We start from the raw sequence: 6,000 nt of genomic DNA, 5'->3' as shown, positions 1-6,000 counted from the left end.
TCAGACGAACGTCAGCCGCAGCACGGCCAGGTGTGGCCTCGCGGTGGCGACCTCCAGGGCTGGCGGGGCAGATGGGGGTGCTCTGGGGCCCTGGGGTGGGAGCGGCCCAGACGCACCGTGGGCCAGGCTGGCTGCTGGTTTGCCGTGGGAGCTGTGTGGGGCCACTCGGGGGCTCACCGGCGGTGGGGAGTGACCGTGAGTGAAGCCCAGAGGCTCAGGGCCGGGTGGTCTGCAGCCCTGACGTCCAGCGGCACACCCCGGCGGTGGGAGCGAGCCGCCCCCGCCCCGCGCCTGCCAGTGCGCTGGTGGCCAAGGCTGGGGGTGGGGTGGAGGTCTGTCTGCCGGCTGGGTTGGCCTGGGGACAGGCCTGTGACCTCGGGGAAGGACAGGCTGAGGTCGAGGCGGCTGCTCCCGCCCCCAGCCAGCGCGCTTCCGACTCGATGGCAGGGCTCCTCGGCCTGCCCTGCGTCCCCTGGGTGTCGCGGACATTGTTGCTTTTTGAAGAAACAGAAGATTATATTTTTTACAGAGAGCAAGCTGTTTTTCTTATTTTTGTATCATTTTTCAGATGTAATTTTTACCTTTGCTCCAATCCTAATTTGCTGGTTTGGGTGAGGCCCCGTGGCCTCGCTCGCGTCCTCCTTCACGGGGGCCACGGGGCCTCACGCCAGGGCCCAGGCCGTGCTCCCAGGGAGCCGCGCCGACCAGCCTGTTGAAGCACACAGCCCACCCGGCCAGTGAGGTCTGAGGGCACCCGCGGCGCCTGCTGCCCCGGTCCGCCTGGCACTGGCGTTCGCACGACCCCGCAGGCCGGCCTCTCGTTGGCCCGAAGGCAGAGCCGCTCTGAGTCCTGGCTTTGGCTCCCACCGTGGGCGCAGGGGGACCGGCCCCCGTGGGCCCCGCAGAGGCCTCAGGCACCCTCGGGGACCCTCCCCCAGGGACCCTCCCTCAGTGCCTGAGGCGAGGGGGGACAGGCCGCATTCAGGGGGACCCTGTGGGAGCCGCTCACACCCCTCCCTGGGGCCGCCAAGGGGTTGGCGTGGGGCTCGCCCTCCTCAGCAGAGTGGGTGGTTTGGTTCGAGTCCCTTCTGAGGAGAAAGGGAGATGAAAACTGACCACGTGTGGAGCACGGCCGTGGGGCGCTGGGGGGGGGTACGTGGCCCCCAGGGGCTCCCCGCTGCCCGGCAGAGAGCCCGGGGTTTCTATCAAACTGTGTACATCTGGGCAGATGTTTAATTTCTATGACTAATCACTGAACTAGCGTGAATGTTACATTTTTAGGTCCAAAGCTCAAGTCTGTTTTGGGTCAGTAAGTACCCGTTCCTGCTGTCACTGTGTTCACCGGAAGGGTTGTACTGTATGAAGAACTGATGAAAAACCCCGTAACCGTTTTTATAAGAAAACTTTGTTTGTTTAAAGAAGTCTTGTATAAATTATAATTTTTATTTAAATAAACCTCAGATGCTTTGTGCTCCGGGGAGGGTGGGGGGTGCTTGGCCTACCCAGCGGGGCCCCTGTGCCTTGTCGGCAGCTGGAGTGGGGCAGGCCGGTTCCCCTCTTGGGGGCCCAGGATCGCCATGACCACCGGTGCTGGAGGGTAGCAGGGGCTTGGGATCCAAAGCTGCCTGGGGCGTGGGCTGTGGGGCAGGGCCATGGAGTGTGGCAGGGGGCATGGGTGCAGACATCGAGGGGAAGCAGGGGTCCAGGTTCCCGAAGGCTGGAAGGCCGGTTCAGGGCATCCAGGCCCGGCACTAGGTGACAGGGCAGTGGGACCATCACTCTGCCAGGACATGGAGGAGCCTGGAAGAGGACCCTCGGGGTTGGGGTGCACGTCCTGGGAAGGACTTCCCTGGGAATAGTGGGCATCTCTGGACCAGGTGCAACCTGGAGCCCTCCCCCCTGGGGTTTGGGCAGAAGGGTCCCCGGTGGCACCCGTGGCTCAGCCAGCCGAGACACTGACAGTGGAGACCAAGGGATGCAGGAACCAGCCGACATCTGAACCCACCAGAGTCCTGTGTGGAGCTGAGCAGGGCACAGCCAAGGGCGCCAGCCTCCTGCCCCCATGCCCACAGCTCCACCCAGGTCCCACGCAGTGCGTGGGAGCTGAACAGACATCAGGTCTGGTGGGCCGGCCCGGTGCTCGGGTGAGCCCCATCCTCCCGTTCATCTGTCCATCTGCTGCAGGCAGTCTCAGGGCTGGGACCACGCTGTGACAGGCTGGTGGTCCTTGGGGGCCAGGCACCGGGCGAACGCTCTTGGGACTGCACAGCCCAACAGGTAAGGTCTATGAGCTGCCAGCCCTGCGGGGACCCCTGTTCTGGGGAGGGGGAGGGGGGAGCAGGGGCCGGAGCCCAAGGTGTGGGCGGCAGGGACCCCTCTGCCCACCCTCGCCGATGGGGCTCCCTGTTTGCCTGTTTCGTTATTTAATGTGTCCACAAAGTAGCAGAAATAGGTCTCCTCGCTCCTGTAAGAGCTCCCCGGGGACCGTATTCAGTAGAATTGGTTTTGTCTACGGCCGGTGTGTTTCCACTGGTGCGTTTACAGCAGTCCTCTGCAGGGGGCGTCTCCTGGCTTCACCTGGGCACCCCTGAAACTAAAGGAGGTGCCTTGGTGGCCCCGTGGTTTTGGGGCCTTTATTCTTGGGAGCCTGAGCCCCTGCCAGGCTCCCACAATCTGTCCTTCTGGCCGCAAGTCGGAGAAGCAGGCGCCCCGGCCTGGGGAGGGTCCGGGGCCCCAGGGGACAGGAGCACTGAAACACTGGCGGGCAACGAGTGTGGGTACCTGCTGCTGATGCTGAAACAGCATTCAGTGAACAAGGGGGTCACATGTGGCCCAGAGAAGTGTTGCCATCAAGTTAGGGACCAAAGGCGGTGGTTACAGCTATTTGCCTGCAGAACCAACCTGCAAAGCTGACTCCTCATACATCCCCTGCGGCGGAGGGTGGAGGAGGCTTGGGGTGGGAGGCAGGGGTCATGGGGGTGGAGGGTGGGCAGCCACTGCCCGAGACCTGATGATCCAGCAGGGATCCGTGTCAATCCGGGAGGCCCCGCCCTGCAGGAGTGTGCAGAGGCCGGGGGCGGGGGGTCCCGGGGGAGCAATCTGGCCCCTGAAATCAGCACCCCACATGCTGGAGCTGGAAAGCCCACCCCGCCTCCTACAGGGTCCCAGCGCCTCCACGGCCATGGGCTGGCATTGTCGCCGGTGCGGGGCTCCCAGGACGCAGGCGGCAGAGGTGGGGGGCAGGCGCCCAGGGTCCCACTCCTTTAGAGGGAGGCATTGCTGTCCCTTCTGTATGGGGAGTCAGACCTGGCACAGATGGGGGACAAGTGGGCAAGGTCCTGAAGTTGGAGCTACTCAACTATCCCTACTTGTAGATGAGGGTACGGTGGGAAACCCCAGATCTAGAAATAAGGGTTTTTTTAAAGATTGTATTTATTTGACAGAGAACACAAGTGAGGACAGGGAGAAGCAGGCTCCCCGCAGAGCAGAGAGCCCAATGCAGGGCTCGATCCCAGAACCCCGAGATCACGACCTGAGCCGAAGGTAGACGCTTCACCGACTGAGTCTCCTATGGGCCCCACGCAGGTAAGTTTTCATAGTAAGAGGCACAATTTCTGGATTCCATATGATACTTTAAAAAATCAGATTTCTATGTAAAAACAAAAAATTAATCCCAAAATACAGTTTGTTAGGAATATAGCTGAACGGTTCAGAGACTGGGAAACTAGAGACCTGAGTGAGGCTTTATGAGTGGGAACGTGCCGCGCTCCCGGACTGGAAAACGCAGCCTCGTGATGGAAACGTCTTCTCAAAATGCGCGGCGTGAGGCAGCGGGTCCGGGAGCCGCGCAGCGCGACTCCCTTGAGGAGAACAGCAACGCCTGCGGGACGAGACCGGACGAGACGGGAGCGCGTGCGCAGGGACAGAAGAGCCCGGCTCCTGCCGGCTCGGGTTCGGGGCTGTGCGCCCCTGAGCACGCGGACAGCAGGCAGGGGAACACGTTCTTACTTGATGCCAATAGCTTATTTTGTTGCTGTTCATGGAGACCTTTATAGAAAATCAGAAGACCCAGAGGAGCAGGTAGATCCTGGGGCTTCTTAACAAAACGGCAACAAACTCGTGAAGACGGGACGAGCCAGGATGAGGGCTTTGGGCTTCTGAGGTCATAGGACGGCTCTGGGGGGGGGGGGTGGTCTCAGCGGGGAAGTAAAGGAAGGTTAAGGTTTGTGCAGACCTAGCTTGGCACCGACCGTCCCAGCGGTCGGCTCACGGCGCCGGGGAGAGGACGGCGCGCCCGCCCGAGGGGAAGTTCGATCCCGCTTCTCGGCAGACGGGTGGGGGTGCAGAGGACGCCTCTTGAAGTCTTCAGCTCGAGACCGTCTTATGCCCGAGTGGCCTGTCTTGGGGTGGCCTGTCCTGACCCCCTCACACGGATAAACAAGGGAACGGTGCACCGGAAACAGGGATCCCCCACAAGGGGAGCACGGGGACTTTGGGGGGGGAAGTTCCAGCTCTTGGCCTGGGTAACCCCACATCCTTCTTGTTCTTTACACTGTTACATGGGTGGGGCCTGGGCGCCTTGGTCGGTCGGGCGTCTGACTCGAGTTGGGCGCAGGTCATGACCACGCCCCTCTCAGGGTTGTGGGATCGGGCCTGGGGGTCGGTTGGGCCCTGTACTCAGCGGGGAGTCTGCCCGGGGTTCTCCCCTCCCCTGCTCACTCTCAAAACCAAAGTGAGCGCAGCTGTTTTCACGAAACACGCTCTGCTCTGAAGGGAACAAGAATTTATAAAAGAAAACCAAACTCTGCCCAAAGTAACTTTATTTTTGTCTTCTCAAACATACCAGAGCAAATACGCCGTTTTCCAATCTTGAAACCAGCAAGATTACAAGAAAATGAAGCCACCCTCTCAGGCCATACTTGCCCGTTACCCAGGGTCGTACCAGAGCAGCCACCTCTGCCCCCGAGCGGCAGGGACGGCCCATCAGGTGCCCACCGGGTGCGAAGGAGGAGAGGGTCAGAGCGCGATGGCTCGTGGGGTTTTCACACTGATGCGTCACCAAGGAAGTCAAAACACAGACTAGCCCTTCTAGATGGCCCTACGTTTTCACTGACCCACCATCGGTCCAGGTTTTTCTTCACCACCCTCAAGTCCAGCGGTGGTGGGGCCTTCCCGGAGACCCCAGCCTCTCGCCCCTAGGGGAATGTCTGAACAGCCCTTCCGGACTGTGCGCGCATCATCGGGAACTCCCGGGGCGTCCCGACCATCACCTGGGCCCCGAGCACAGCCCCAAGGCCTGCAGTTCTGGACCTGGGCATGCGGCCAGCCGTGCAGGAAGCCGGGGACAGGGCCGGCTCTTTCGGTGAATAGAAAATGCCCACCGTGGCCTGGACCAGTTTCCTGAAATGGGCAGTGGGTTGTAGGACAGGCCAGAACTGTTTTGGGGAAACCTTGCGAAGGAGCCCGTCCCATAGCGTGGTTCTGGCCCCCCAGCCCGGGCCCTGACATGTGGCCGCCGCCCCCTCACAGCGCCGCCTGCCCGTCCTTCCAACCAGCAGCGAGCACCCGGGACAGAAAGAGCCCGCGTGGACTGACTTTCCACACCCAGACTGCGCCCGCCCAGGACCTGCTGAACTGTTGCCTTTGTGCGATTACACGGTGACATGGTCTACTGGAAAGGCCACGGGTAAAGCGCACTTTGGTGTGACCTGGACGGGACTGAACGATGGAGCAGGAGATCTCGCGTATACTCCAAAACACAAACACCGCAAGGAAATTCGACAAATACCGGATGTCTGTCAAGCGGACGGGACCAGCTGCCCCTCCCAACGGCCGAGCGCCCCCACGCGCCACCTGGGACAGTCAGGCTGGCTCCGTCTCCGAAACCGGAGTCCAAGCCGCAGCTTGTATTTCAAATAAAGCTATTTTCGAGGCATCTTCCACATACCTAATGTGAATACAAAGAAGACAAGGCGAGAGTGCCAACGAGGGACCCCGGGG

The sequence above is a fragment of the Lontra canadensis genome, unplaced genomic scaffold (assembly GCF_010015895.1).
Source record: "Lontra canadensis isolate GAN:19392208 unplaced genomic scaffold, GSC_riverotter_1.0 scaffold84, whole genome shotgun sequence".
In the NCBI taxonomy this organism is placed as follows: domain Eukaryota; kingdom Metazoa; phylum Chordata; class Mammalia; order Carnivora; family Mustelidae; genus Lontra; species Lontra canadensis.
The sequence above is the reverse complement of the archived record's forward strand: the minus strand, read 5'-3'. Positions refer to the sequence as shown.